This window comes from Pan paniscus, chromosome 15 (genome assembly GCF_029289425.2).
Source record: "Pan paniscus chromosome 15, NHGRI_mPanPan1-v2.0_pri, whole genome shotgun sequence".
Taxonomy (NCBI): domain Eukaryota; kingdom Metazoa; phylum Chordata; class Mammalia; order Primates; family Hominidae; genus Pan; species Pan paniscus.
The window spans coordinates 72,449,783-72,465,180 of record NC_073264.2 but is presented as its reverse complement, the minus strand read 5'-3'; the positions used below and the strand labels follow the sequence as shown (position 1 = coordinate 72,465,180).

At 40.5% G+C, this 15,398-nt stretch overlaps 1 protein-coding gene and 1 pseudogene across 20 annotated transcripts in view; one reads left to right on the top strand and one right to left on the bottom strand.

The window, feature by feature from the left end:
• Positions 1-15,398, bottom strand: part of SIPA1L1 (signal induced proliferation associated 1 like 1) — a 419,211-nt gene that overhangs the window by 393,910 nt on the left and 9,903 nt on the right. The gene's annotated exons all lie outside the window — the stretch shown is intronic.
• Positions 1-15,398, top strand: part of LOC134728981 (PDZ domain-containing protein 11-like) — a 28,260-nt pseudogene extending 12,862 nt beyond the window's left edge.

Sequence of the window (15,398 nt, the reverse complement as noted above, 5' to 3'; positions counted from 1 at the left end):
CTTGCAGTGAGCCAAGATTGCGCCACTGCACTCCAGCCTGGGCGACAGAGCGAGACTCCATCTCAAAAAAAAAAAAAAAAAAGAGTAAGCTGTGGGAAAAATCAAGTTGCAAAGACATAGTCCTGGCCTTCAAGGTCTAATGAAGCAAATACAGAAAAATAATTTTAATATGCTTTGGCAAAGCTCCCCCAGCTTCCCTCTAACTTGGCACTTAAAACTGAGCTGTAACTTTCTGTTACTTGTCTATCAACTTGGCTTAATCCTACAGAGGCGAGGACATCCTTTGAATCCCAAAGGACTGGCACAGTGCACTGCATATAGGAAAGCGTCAACAACTGTCTGATGACTGAATAAGTGCATGAAAGAGCATGAGTATGCACGGAGAACCAAATATCTTCCACATAGTACCCGTCTCCCACACAGTGCCCTCTTAACCTCTGCTCCGTTACAATCCCAGTCACACATGGCCATAGTACAGTCCTTACTAAGGTGGGTAGGTAGCAAACTACGCCAGGAAAATACCCAAATTGACTCCTCCTGCTCTCCTTCTCCCCCACTCCCACCTGAGCTCTTAGCCTTCCTACCCTTAGCCTTCCCCACTGACACCCAGGGGAAAATGTTCAGGATGACCTTTCAAAGAAGACTACTGATGAGATGGAATTTTCCTGTGCAGTGCAGATGACATTTATTTTACAAATCCAAGAATCCACCATGATAATTCAAATGAAATATATCTTTCCATTAAGGTCCTTCAAAATCCAAGAGAAAGACACTAGAAAAAATTGAAAAGTTGGCATGCCAGGCACAGTGGCTCACGACACCTCCTAGCAGTTTGGGAGACTGAAGCTGGCGGATCACTTGAGCTCAGCAGTTGGAGAGCAGCCTGTGTAACATGGCAAAACCCTGTCCGTCTCTACCAAAAAATACAAAAAATTAGCTGGGCATAGTGGCGCACACCTACGGTCCCAGCAACTCAGGAAGCTGAAGTGGGAGGATCACTTGAGCCCAGGAGGCAGCGGTTGCAGTGAGCCAAGATTACACCACAGCATTCCAGCCTGGGCAACAGAGTGAGACCCCATCTCTCTCGATAGACAGACAGACAGACAGACAGACAGATAGACAGACAGAGAAATTTTTAAAAACCTGAAAAGTTGGGAGGGCTTGTAAGAAGCCCTGGGTCCAACATCTATTGGACATCTACTATATGTCAGGCACTGGGCCTGCTGCCTTACAAGTGACATACTAAAAGCTCTCACTCATTGATCCTAAATCTAAACTGTGGGAAGGGTGCTATATACATTGTCTCATTTCATCTTTATAATAACCTTGAGTTAAGCATCATCATCTTTTCCTTTTAAAAATTAAGAAAGAGGTTGAGGAATTGTCTGAGATCACTGTGGTAGGGCGGAACCCAGGTCTCTGGTTCCAAAGCCTGCATGTGCCCCTACCACTTAATATGAAACACTATGACTGTAAACAAGCAATTAAATCCATTTCCTAAATCTGAACTACAAAAATGAGGAAAATACTTCCTTCAAATGTTTGCTATGAACATTAAATGAAACACTGACTTCAAAAAAAGTGCTAGTACCTAAGAGACCCTTCAAAAAAAATGTTTTTTCCTTGCTTCTCCTATTATAAATTCTCCAAACCTTAAACCGTGGACACACAGTGGACACTGCAATCTAAAAATCATCTCGCATATTCTGTCCTAGAGGGAAGACTCCATTTACTCATCTAGCATAGATTAGTATCTGAGAAAAGCATCTGGAATGCCAATTACCACCTCATCAAGTTTTAGAACACAACACACTTGTAACTTGGAAATCTAAGGTAAACACTGTTCTTGGTTTTGTTCCCTGATACTTTCTTCCCGAGAACTCCCAGACATCCCTTCCCCAAGATGCTGCTTCCACAGCATGGTCCCCCACAACAGCAGAAACATTTCTGGGGGCCTTTTTTTCCTTTCCCTCATCAAATTTCACCTTAAAGCCTTTTACTGGACAGAGCTCTGTTCTGCTTGTTTTTAGAAGCCATTTTTTAAAGACAAGAAACATGAAGTAGTAACAGTGGTTATTCTTGGGTGGCAGAATGATGGATGACATTTTTCTTCCTCATACTTTCCTGTATTTTCCAAATTTTCCACGAAGTCTTGTGTACTGCTTCCATAATACAAAGAGGAAAATATCAAAGACGGTACATTTAAATTATTTCCTTCATCTCCTGATAAGATATTTTTCTCTATTCTTCCTGAATTCCCAACTAGCTGGAAGCATCCTGAGAACAGAACTGCAGTGTTATCTACGAAATACATAGCTCATCCACAGCCAGCGCCTGACATGAAACAGCTCAAAAAGTATTTGCTGAGTGGATGATGAATATTAGGTAATATTTAGAAACGGACTTTGTGGATTGATGGTGGGTGGACCAAGGTTTGAGGGTGGCATGTCCTCAATACTGTTGGATTATTGTGGTTATAGGACATTATTTAAAAGGTAGCTTTCAAACAGTCTTAAGCAGGTCAACATGAAAAGTCTGTAACATGAAGACAAGGTGAACCAATCAAGGTGATTTATTGTTGCAATGGTAAACCAAGAACAGGATGATAAATAGGCTAAGGTCCTTGCACATCTTGCTATAAATGAGTGCACCAGGAGTGGAATTCATTAAATAACTTTGGAGCTCTCTGCCATTTAGAAGGCACATCGTGGCCTTCTTTGGCCACGAAAGTTTAACAATCCTTTTTAAAATTAATCTTCGTTCTTAGGAGATTAAATAAAACTAAATACTAAAGCAAACGAGAGATTAAGATAAAACCACCCAACCTAGTTATTATACCACCAAAAATCCTTATCTAATAAACCAAAGCAAAAATCTTGAGGATTTATAAACATGAAAGAGAAATCTCAAATATTTGGTTTGGAGAAATGAGCTGTACGTAAGGTTTAAAGTGGGTATAATGGATTCAAAAAACATACACAGTCCAAAACTCAATAGAAAAGTTCAGGTATAAAAAAAGTACTCCTTTCCCATCATAATCTAAGTTAACTACAAGAACTTTACCAGCAATTTCATTTCTGTCTGATCAACTGAACATGCTTCCTAGATGAATACTTGGAAAAGCCAAGACTGAACTTACACTTGTATTTTCTGTATTTTCAATTAACTTCACTTCCATCAACATCTCTTTAAAAATCTGTATATTTCTAGGGGACTCTTATACACTGTTGGTGGGAATGTATATTAGTTCAGCCACTGTGGAAAGCAGTTTGGAGATTTCTCAAAGAGCTTAAAACAGAGCTACATTCAACCCAGCAATCCCACTACTAGGTATATACCCAAAGGAAAACAGGCCAGGTACGGTGGCTCACATCTCTAATCCCAGCACTTTGGGGGACAAAAAATGGCCCCCAAAAATGCAGATGGATCATTTGAATCCAGGAATTTGAGACCAGCCTGGGCAACAAGGCAAAACCCCATCTCTACAAAAAATATAAAAATTAGCCAGGTATGGTGGCGCACAACAACAGTTCTAGCTACTCGGGAGGCTGAAATGGGAGAATCACTTTAACCCAGGAGGCAGAGGTTGCAGTAAGCAGAGATGGTACCACTGCACTCCAGCCTGGGCAACAAAGTGAGACCCTGTCTCCAAAGAAAAAGAAGAGAAGAGCAAGTCATTCTACTGAAAAGACACATACACTCACACGTTCCTCACAACACTATTCACAACAGCAAAGACATGGAATCAACGGAGGTGTTCATCAACAGTGGGTTGGATAAAGAAAATATGGTACATATACACCGTAGAACACTATGCAGCCACAAAAAAAGAGTAAAATCATGTCCTGTGCATCAACATGGATACAGCTGGAGGCCATTATTCTAAGCAAATTAAAGCAGGAAAAGAAAAAGCAAATACCACATGTTCTCACTTATAATTGGGAGCTAAACGCTGGGTACTCACGGACATAAGAATGGCAATAATAGACACTGGAACTACTAGAGAGGGGAGGGAGAGAGGGAGGGATGAGTTGAAAAACTAACTGTTGGGTACTATGCTCAGTACCTGCATAACGAGATTATTAGAAGCCCAGACCTCAGCATCACACAACATACCCACGTAACAAACCTGCACCTGTACCACTGAATCTAAAACAAAAGTTGGGGAGAAAAAAATCTGTATATTTCTAATATGCCTCCAGGCTCTTAAAAGACATGTATTTCAAAACAAAGCAGATGCTGACTTGATGACGGCCCGATAATTTTAGGGCAATAGGCAGAAGTCAATGACAAGATGACAATTGCACAATCCATGCTGCAAGATGAAAAAGAAAGCATTTCACCCCAAAAAATAAATGTCTCAAGCTTCCTGTCTTGCTCAAGTTGGGAAGTAACGTGAAGATGTTCTTACTAGAAAAAACTCTGTGGTTATTACAAACTTAGTGAAGATTTACATTTATTTCACCTAACTATATATATTCACATTTCACCTAGCTATTCATATTAAAAGCATCTGCAATCCTGGGCCTTGGACTTCCCTCGGCAGGTGTCAGCCCACTGTGGAAGTTGCTCCCCACATCTCAGTAAGTTCTGTTGGCCAGAAAGGACATTCAATGACAAGCACTACTTTAAATACACTATCCATGACTTTTCTCTAGGTGTCTGAGATACTAGTACATCTTCACCTCCTAAAAGTTCACTTATATACCACTTAATTTTTATTTTTTTTTTTGAGACGGAGTCTCGCTCTGTTGTCCAGGCTGGAGTGCAGTGGTGCAACCACAGCTCACTGCAACCTCCGCCTCCCGGGTTCAAGCAAGTCTCCTGCCTCAGCCTCCTGAAAAGCTGGGACTACAGGCATGCACCACCATGCCTGGCTAATTTTTTGTATTTTTTTAGTAGAGATGGGGTTTCGCCACGTTGGCCAGGATGGTAACTCCTGACCTCAGGTAACATCAAATTTTTCTCAGTAAAGCCTACAATAGGAAGAAATGAGGGAAAGAAAAAGAAATGGTATTAACTCTTATGCAAACCATGCCTGAGTCTCCTCAGGTAAACAGGAGAGCATCAGAAAGTTAGGGGAGCATCGGAAAACTAGGGGAGCATTGGAAAGCTAGGGAAGCAACTGAAAGCGAGACAAGTTATTTAGCCTTTCTCAGTTTCCTTACATCTGTTAAATGTTGATAATACCTATTTTTCAGGAATTTCATGAGGATAAAATGAGATGGAATAAGTAAAGAACCTAACACAGAATGAATTCACTGGTGTTGTTCAGCAAAAGATATTTATGGTCATTACTAACTGGGCACTAGGGCTGACACCGTGACAGGCCAAAGTCCTACAGCAGATAAGAAAAAGAAACCACCAAATGGGTCACACACCAACTCTGTGAAATCTAGATCATTGTTAAAGATACGAAAAAAAAAAACAGTCCCTGACTTTCCATTTGGGCACAACATGAATGAATAATAAACCATATACCATGCTTAAAACTATAGTAGCAAGATCAGCCTTTCATTGGAGAAACAGATGAAGATCTTTTATTATCAGTACAGCATAGTGTTTAAAACGAATTATAAGTGTAACAGGGTGGTGGTCATAGCTACCTATTATAAGCAGACAGGCTTTCTGGCATTCCCAACAAAATATGCTTTATGCACACAGCCAAAATATGACTGCAATTACTCTGGTCCCAACAGATGACTGCATTAGATAACGCCTCAACTCAGTAGCTGCTACAATCTATGTTAAGAGAAGCAGAAATTCTGTAACAGGAACTCAATATCCTGGCTCCCACAGAGTCCTAATGTCTATCTCACAGGCTTGTTTATAAAGATTAGCAATAATGTGACACAAAGTGCCTGACACAGTGGTTACTCAATAAATGATAGCTGACATTAATTACCAGGAAGCAACAAAATCTAAAGCCAGAACCTGCCATGAAACAAATGAAGATAGAGTGGCTCCTTCTCAACCAAGACATTAAGTTGTATGAAAACACTTGGATAGGCCTGGCACGGTGGCTCACGCCTATAATCCCAGCACTTTTACAGGCCGAGGCAGGCGGATTACCTGAGGTCCGGAGTTTAAGACCAGCCTGGCCAACATGGTGAAACCCTGTCTCTACTAAAAATACAAAAAATTAGCTGGGTGAAGTGGTGAGTGCCTGTAATCCCAGCTACTCGGGAGGCTGAGGCAGGAGAATCACTTGAACCCAGGAGGCGGAGGTTGCGGTGAGCCGAGATCATGCCACTGCACTCCAGCCTGGCCTACAGAGCGAGACTTTGTCCCAAAAAAAAAAAAGAAAGAAAGAAAAGTAAAGAAAACACTTGGATAAAGAACATAGTACTAAGCCCAACCACAAGGAGGGCTTGTCAGTAAACATCGGGTTAATCATCTTGCCAGTCAAGAAGGAATCCCAAAGTGCCCATTCCTCTGGGGCAAATAAAGAACCATGAAAAAAAGAGAAATGGTCTGTATCCTCAGAGAATCTATACCTACCTGAGGAGAAATCACATGGTTTCAGCTCTCTGTCTGCATTACTCCCTTGACTCTATGCTCCATGAAGGCAAAAACCAAAAACTTTATATTGCCATATAATACAGGCACTCAATAAATATCTGGTAATCTGGCCATGCACAGTGGCTCACGCCTGTAATCCCAGCACTTTGGGAGGCCAAGGCAGGCAGATCACTTGAGGTTGGGAGTTCAAGACCAGCCTGGCCAACATGGTGAAACGCCATCTCTGCTAAAAATACAAAAATAAGCCGGGTGTGGTGGTGCACACCTGTAATCCTAGCTACTCGGGAAGCTGAGGAAGGAGAATTGCTTGAACCCAGGAGGCGGAGGTTGCAGTGAGCCGAGATCACACCATTGCACTCCAGCCTAGGCAACAAAGTGAGACTCTGTCTCAAAAAATAATAATAATAAATAAAAATAAAATAAATAAAAATCTGGTAACCAAATGAGCCTCATAGGATCTCAGGACTAAAAGAGCCACCTAATTCAAAACTTTCCAAGCCTGGCTTCACAGACTGCTCAACCTAAACTCTCAAGGTGGAGACTGAGAATCTGTGTATTTAAAATGCCCCCGGATGACTGTGACACTCGAGACAGATAATCACTAGTGTAACTGAGCCCATGTGAATCATGTGAACGCCCTTTACAATGACCCTGTCCAGAAATGATCCAGCCTTATGCATTAGGGCCTCCAACGATGGGACACAGCCTATCACAACTGTAAGCACCTGGACCAGCAAAGTCCTTTCTAATGTTTACTCAAATATCTGTATTTACTCTACTCATTGGTTCTGTCCTGTGAGGCCTGAGAAGACAAAAGGTAACCTCTCCTCCTTCCACTTGATGGACTTTTGACTCCTGCGACAAAGGATGATGCCCCTCTGAGTTTTCTCCAGGCTAAACACCCTTGATGAACTATGCATTAATCATTAAGTGCTAGGCTCTTTAAGTACGCAACACAATACAACAACATGTCAGAGAAGGGAGAAATCAGGGTGTGTTATGGTAACCAGCAAGACATCAATGAAGAAGGTGGGTCTTGAAGGATGAGAAAGACAGGGATAAAACTAGTGTTCAGGGGCTGGTGCTCAGAGGGAAAAGGGAGACAAGATACTGATAAGGAGTACCATATGCAGGGAAGGGTATAAGAGTGATAAAGCAACAAATGAGGAAATTAGTAGATTTCACATACATTTTTTTTTTTTTTAAAACATGGTCTCACTCTGCTGCCCAGGCTGGAGTGCAGTGGCACTATCTCTGCTCACTGCAGCCTCGACCTCCTGGCCTCATGCGATCCTCCCATCTCAGCCTCCTGAACAGCTGGGACTACAGGCATGCATCGCCATGCCTAGCTAATTTTTTTGTATTTTTTGTAGAGACAGGATTTCACCATGTTGCCCAGGCTGGTCTCGAACTCCTAGGCTCAAGTGAACCATCCATCTCAGCCTCTGATATGGTTTGGCTGTGTCCCCACCCAAATCTCATCTTGAATTATAGCTCCCATAATTCCCACGTGTCATGGGAGGGAGCCGGTGGGAGATAATTGAATCATGGAGGCTGGTCTTTTCCATGCTGTTCTTGTGATAGTGAATAAGTCTCATGAGATCTGATGGTTTTATAAAGAGGAGTTCTCCTGGACACGCTCTCTTGCCTGCTACCATGTAAGACGTAACTTTGCTACTCATTTGCCTTCTGCCATGATTGTGAGGCTTCCCCAGCCATGTGGAACTGTGAGTCCATTAAGCCTCTTTCCTTTATAAATTACCCAGTCTCAAGTATGTCTTTATTAGCAGTGTGAGAAGAGACTGATACAGCCTCCCAAAGTGCTGAGATTACAAGTGTGAACCACCGCACCTGGCCTCCATACTTTTTGAATTAAATATAACTAAAACTGAAAACGAACTGAAGATTTTTCGAAAATCAGAATAGGACGGAAGAGGACAGAGCAAAGTCCTAGCATAGGAAGGCAGAGACATAGTCTGGTAGAGGCCAAAAATGGAGAGACCAAACAGGAATGTCGTAAAAGCAAGCAGGAAAGTATGACTTTGATGTAGCAAAGTATTAGAGCCATTTGAGTTCCTCCAGGGTGGCACATGTAACTAAGTGGTCCCTTAGAAAGAATGATCAGACAAGATGGCCTGGAGAATGGGACAGCGGGAGTCAAACGGGTCAGAAAGGAGGCCTAAGCCTAGATACAGCCGCTTAGATACAGGGGTCAAGGTCCACTCTAAGACAGGGACAATAAAACTAAGAGCAAAAGCGGAAAAAATCAATTCAAAGGGAAAAAAATGATAAAGCTTGGTCACAGATCAGAGCAAAAGTAAAAGAAAGGGAAGAATCAGAAATGACTTCTAGGAGCTGCAAGAAATTCGAGGGAAAAACAGGATAATACTCTGGAAAGGTGCGGTAAAACAATTACGCAATCACATGTACTGAATGCACTGGTGGATTAGTACTAGGGTGGTTTTATTTTATGAAAGCTTCAAAGTTCACTCCCTGTTCTACAAACACACATAGTAACTGGTCGTTTTGCTATTTTCTCTGGTCCCAGCACAGGTTGTAGTTTCTGTGTCAGCAGACAGGGAATATTTGGTTTTGAATCCTTAAATCTGTAACATTACCACCAAAGTTAAAGCGCTTGCAAAAAATGTGCTTTGACAGAGCTAGGTGAAAGAAGCCAGTCACAAAACACAAAATATTGTATGATCCCATTTATATGAAACACATAGAAGAGGCAAATCTATAAAGACAGAAAGTAGGTTAGTGGTAGCCTAGGGCTAGGGTCAGAGAGGAGGGGTGCGGCTGGAAAGAAATGGGGAGTGACTGCAAATGGGCTTGGAGTTTCTTTGCAGGGTAATGAAAATGTTCTAAAATTGTTTATAGAGATAGCTGCAGAACTGTATGAATATACTAAGAACTACTGACTTCTTAATTTAAATAGAGAATTATAACTCAATAAAGTTGTTATTTAAAAAAACTTTAGGAGTACATAAATAATTACTGCAACCTCAGACACTCAGCATCTCTCCAGTAAAAGCAACTATTGCACTTAAGTTCAAATAAAAAGCCATCAGACAATTTGGAAAGCCTAAAAGATACTTTAGGAAGACTAAGACAGTCATGTTCCTTCTAGGGGGAAAAATTAAGCATGAAAAAGATATAGATTTAAACATATAGATCCCCTTTAAATTAGTTCTTACAACTGACCAAAATTTTCTAATATGTACTTAAAAAGGAAAGACAAGGTTTGAGGTTTCTCTTCAACAATTATGAACAATTATGTCAAGTAATATACTGGGTACCTATGGTTCAGTTTCTTAGAGGCTGAAACAAAATAATGTACAGTAAGCCAATTCAATGAAAAGCAAAAGACTATGTAACTTAACAATTACTAAGCGGATGGGTAAACCTATTTTATAAATCTGAAGACCTAACAAAAACCCTCATGTAGAGAGAGGTCCTTTTGCTCAAAACATATAAGAAAACTATCCAAAATAACTTCTGCCCCCATGATATCTCCTGAAAAACATGGTTCCTACCTCCCTGAGGCCTTCATTATTAAAGCGATTACCATTCTCTTTCCACTGAACACTTAGAATGCTTACTTAGATGGTATTCCAACGGTTACCATACTTACTTAGATGGCAGTCATCAAGTTATATTCACTGCATGTGTCAGGACCTTTCCAAATCAGAGGACCTGCAATGGGCGCACACTGCTGATGCCCAGTGGAACCTTGCTGACTGATAATCAAACGAGGACAGCAGTGAAGAGTGATAGTGTTTCTGTTCAAAACTGCTTGTGGATTAGAAGAACCCAAAACCACTACATCTGTTGGCTAAAGACATTTTTTTTTTCTTTTGAGACACAGTCTCACTCTGTCGCCCAGGGTAGAGTGCAGTGGCACGATCTTGGCTCACTGCAAGCTCCGCCTCCTGGGTTCACACTCCATTCTCCTACCTCAGCCTGCCAAGTAGCTGGAACTACAGGCGCCCACTACCACGCCTGGCTAATTTTTTGTATTTTTGGTAGAGACGGGGTTTCTCCGTGCTAGCCAGGATGGTCTTGATCTCCTGAGCTCGTGATCCGCCCGCCTCAGCCTCCCAAAGCGCTGGGATTACAGGCGTGAGCCACCACGCCCAGCCAAGACATTCTTAAAGGAACAATCAACTGGTAGGAAAGTATAGATTATAAAAGTACTACATTTCAAATATATAACTATTTACTACTACCTCTAATGACAGACATTTAATAAATTCAAAATGACACTGATAAAAATACAAGACTGATGCTTTCAACATGGTGGATCCTAAGCAAATTTTAATTCAATAGATTCAATACATACTTAATGTATTTCACCTGCCTAAAAAAATGTAACGCAGTCAAAAAAACTAGAATATATAAGTTTTCTGAATCAAGAAACATGAAGAGTGGTCTCTCTAAATCATCTGACCTATTAGACCCTATCTGTTAATGGATTCAAGTTATGGAAAAAGCCTAAAATAAAGAATTTGAGAAAGATAAGAGCCATTTTTCTACTACAATACCCTCCCACCTAAATAAATTACTTTGGCCCAAAGCTATGTTTATTAAGAGGCAAGTCTGGTACCACACTCTCAAGTATGGTTCTACACAAAATGAAGCCCTCTGACACCCTGGAGATAACTGAAATACATACATACCAAGTTCTCCCAGAAGCTGCCCAGGAATTGCAGGAGGGATCAAAGAGAAAGCTTTCACATCTACTGGGAAAGAAACCAGGCTTTGGAGGGCATATGCTAACTTTCCACAATACAATGTGGCCTATGAGTTAAATAGTGCAAAGGAGACCACAAAGGACACAAGATGGTAGCCAGTCTACTTTCCAGAAATAATGTAAGACACAGCTTTACAAGTTTTAACTTTTTTTTTCTCATTTGATCTCAAGAATTCTGAGAAGGGTAGACACTCTCCCCATTTCACAGATGAGAAAACTAAAGCTCATGAAGACTGACAGACCTGCCCAGCTGCCTACCTGACTGCTCCACTTGGCAAGTCAACTTGCATCTCATACCTAACATGCACAGATCAACTCTTAATACCACACCCAAACTTGCTCCTCTAGGCATCTCCATTTCAATAAATGGCATCCCCATTATTCCAGTTGCTCAGGCTAAACACCTCGGTGTCATCCTTGAGTATACTCTTTGTCACACTCCACATCATCTCACCCACCAGTGAATCATTTTAGCCCCATTTGAGATATATCCAGAAACCACTCACTTCTCATCACCTCCACAGCTGCTATCATATCTCACCTATAGAGCATTGCCAGAAACCTCTAACATCCCCCTATTTCCACCTTTGCACTCCTCCCCATTCTATTCCCCTACACAACAGAGTGTCACTCTTTAAAGATGTCAGACCAAAACCCTTTGTACAAAACCCTCCAGTGGCTTCCCATCTCACTCAGAGTTGTTTATTGATGTATCCCTAGGATGAGAACGTATCTGCCATCTACAAAGTGCATAATGATACTGCTGATTAGTAAATGAAAGACAGCCAAAGTCACACAACTAGTATGTAGTAAAGCCAGGACTAGAACAAATCTTCCACTGTTCTTTGGTAACACTGAAACCAGATTTACGAAAAGCAACAATCCACATGGGAGGAAATTCTTACATTTTACTTTGCATAACTGAATCTTTTCATGTATAGTCAATACTATGTTGAATTTCCAACAAGTTAAAATGAAAATATCACTTTATAAAGCCATGAAATCTCACACTAGGAACTCTGAATATTACTTTTTTGGCAGCATGAGCAAATACCTGCTTAATTATCACAGTAATGGCACTCAGATCTTCAGTGTGACTGTTCTGCATTCAGTGACATGATGTTACCATTATCCCAAGACGACTACACATAAAAGATGACCATAGTCTAAAAGACTCAGAACCAAGCACCTAGAAGAGGTAACAAGCATTTCCAAATCTCCTACACACACATTATACCAATCATCCGAAACAGGCATTAAGTTTCCAGGGTGCTACCTGTAACAACAGAAAGGTTAGATTCAGAACTGTCTACTACCAAAATTAAAAAGAAAAACTCTGAGCTGAGTTTAAATGTTGATTGGTTTCAGCTCAGAATGAACTAACACTAAAATTATTCACCATTATAGAATTTTCTCACTAAAATATTTTAGAGCTAAAAACAAATATTCTAAATTTCTTTCTTCAGTTCTTTCAAAAATATTTCTACTATCTATAAAAAGGCCTAAATCTTACTAAATCATAGTAATAAATTTATAGAATTTTTACAGTAGGTCTTAAAGAAAACTGAATTCAACCCTCAATTTTCTCCCTTTTACAAGGATTATTTGATACATAACAGGTAAACAATGAAGACTTATTAAGTGAATGAAGAAATGAATGAATGAATGAAGATCCAGAAGGGTTATATGACTCTTCAAAGCTCCAACAATCAATATCAAATCCAGGACTAGTCATAACTAGCTTTCCAGATTCTTTTGGAGTGGGTGTGGGAGTAGAAGAAACCAAGATTTAAAAACCCTATCTGGGTCCTCAGGAAAATCTTAACCAAAAGGCATTACAGCCAGTTTCCTTTGGTACTCTTTCTTAGAAAAGCACTTGATAAAATAAATTTTGCCAAGATATATCTCCTTGGAAACCAAAATGTAGTTGACTGTTTATTTCTCTCTCTATATATAAATACTATTTAATATAGGACCATAAACAACTGCAATTGTTTTTGCACCAAAACAGGTGGCCTTTGACTAAAAGAAAAATCCAACTAGAGGAGAGGAACAGAACATTGACAAGGGCCACATAAGTCACTAGAAGAGTATCAGCTATACAAGAACAGGAACCATGTATCCTGTTTACCAGCGGCAGCCACCAGTCCCTGGCATATAATGGGATTCAATAAACACTTACAGGAAAAGTGAATAAATTACTCCTTAGAGACCCACCTATGCAAACAAAAATTCATTTGGTCACCATTCAAATACCTTGCAGATACAAATTCATTTGGTCACTAATAAACAAATCTTTATGGTAGGCCTACTACATACAAGCACACTACATTTTTCCTCCATGGAAATTCTACCAAATGTCCCTTCAAATAATATACTCAACCAAAATTATCCCCATCATTGTATTAAGATGATGAGAAAATATTTCTTAAGTAGCCGAAATTTGTTCCTATAGCAGCCACTAAATTTGCTGTTCTGGCTTCAATCTTTTGCCTTCAATTCATCCTGTACAACCCAGCCAGATCAGTTTTCTGTTTTTTTGTTTTTGTTTTTGTTTTCATTTTTTAACACACCCAAAATATAAAACAGTGCTGTGGTTAAGTATTCTACCTTCATATGGGGCCCACTGCTATTCAACAAGCAGATATAGGAAATCTGACACTACTGGCTTGGAAAAGGAAAGACAACACAGCATCAAGGAAAAAATTACCACAAGTGACAGTTCTTATAATAATTTCTCTATATCACTGTGATGCAACTGACACAGAGTGTTGGGTATGAATACCCACTAAGGTACACATCTGACTGTTGTGATAATTCAAGATTCACTGCCTTTTTGAAGCTTTCCCAAGCCACTGGACTCTATATGTGTGAAAGTACTTTGCAAACCTGAAGTGCTAGACACACAGCTTTTACTATGCTCCTTGCCAACTGGTAGCCTCATACGTTCTGCCATTAAAATCATCTTACCTCATTCTCTAAGTGTGTCTCGATCCTTCAAAAACAGGAAAAATTCTTTGAATTGTTTAATGTCACTTCTTTATTATTCAATATCTAGAACAGCATAACTTAAAAGTGCCATTTATACTTCCCGATTTCAGAACATATTACCAATCAAAACAGTGTGATAATGGCATAAAAACAGACAAAGAGACCAATAGAATAGAATAGACAGCCCAGAAATAAACCCACATATATAGTCAAATGATTTCTGGCAAGGGTGCCAAGACCACTCAATAAGGAAAGGACAGTCTTCTCAACAAATGGTGTTGGAAAAAATAAGATACCCACATGCAAACGAATAAAAGTTGGACCCTTATACTATACATAAAAATGAACTCAAAATGGACTAAAGACCTAAATGTAAGACCTAAATTATAAAACTTCCAGAAGAAAACATAAAGAAAAAGCTTCATTACTTTGGACTTGGCAGTTACTTCTTAGATACGGCCAAAAGCAAAATTAGCCAAGCGGGACTGCATCAAACTAAAAAATTTTTGTGCATCAAAGGATACAATCAGCAGAGCAAAAAAGCAACCTGGAGTGGAAAAAATATTTGCAAATAATCTATCTCATAAGGTGTTAATATCTAGAATATGGAGTGAAGCCTGAGGTCGTCAGGGACAGCCCACTGGGCCTTGCCCGAGATGGACAGCCAGATTCCTTATGATGACTACCCGGTGGTTTTCCTGCCTGCCTATGAGAATCCTCCAGGATGGATTCCTCCTCATGAGAGGGTACCCCACCCAGACTACAACAATGAGTTGACCCAGTTTCCGCCCCAAACCATCACACTGAAGAAGCCTCCTGGAGCTCAGTTGGGATTTAACATCTGAGGAGGAAAGGCCTCCCAGCTAGGCATCTTCATCTCCAAGGTGATTCCTGACTCTGATGCACATAGAGCAGGACTTCAGGAAGGGGACCAAGTTCTAGCTGTGAATGATGTGGATTTCCAAGATATTGAGCACAGCAAGGCTGCTGAGATCCTGAAGACAGCTCGTGAAATCAGCATGCATGTCCGCTTCTTTCCCTACAATTTTCATCGCCAAAAAGAGAGGACTGTGCACTAGAGAGTTACAGCCCACAGCCCTTCATGTGGACTCTCCCACAACATGCTAACTAG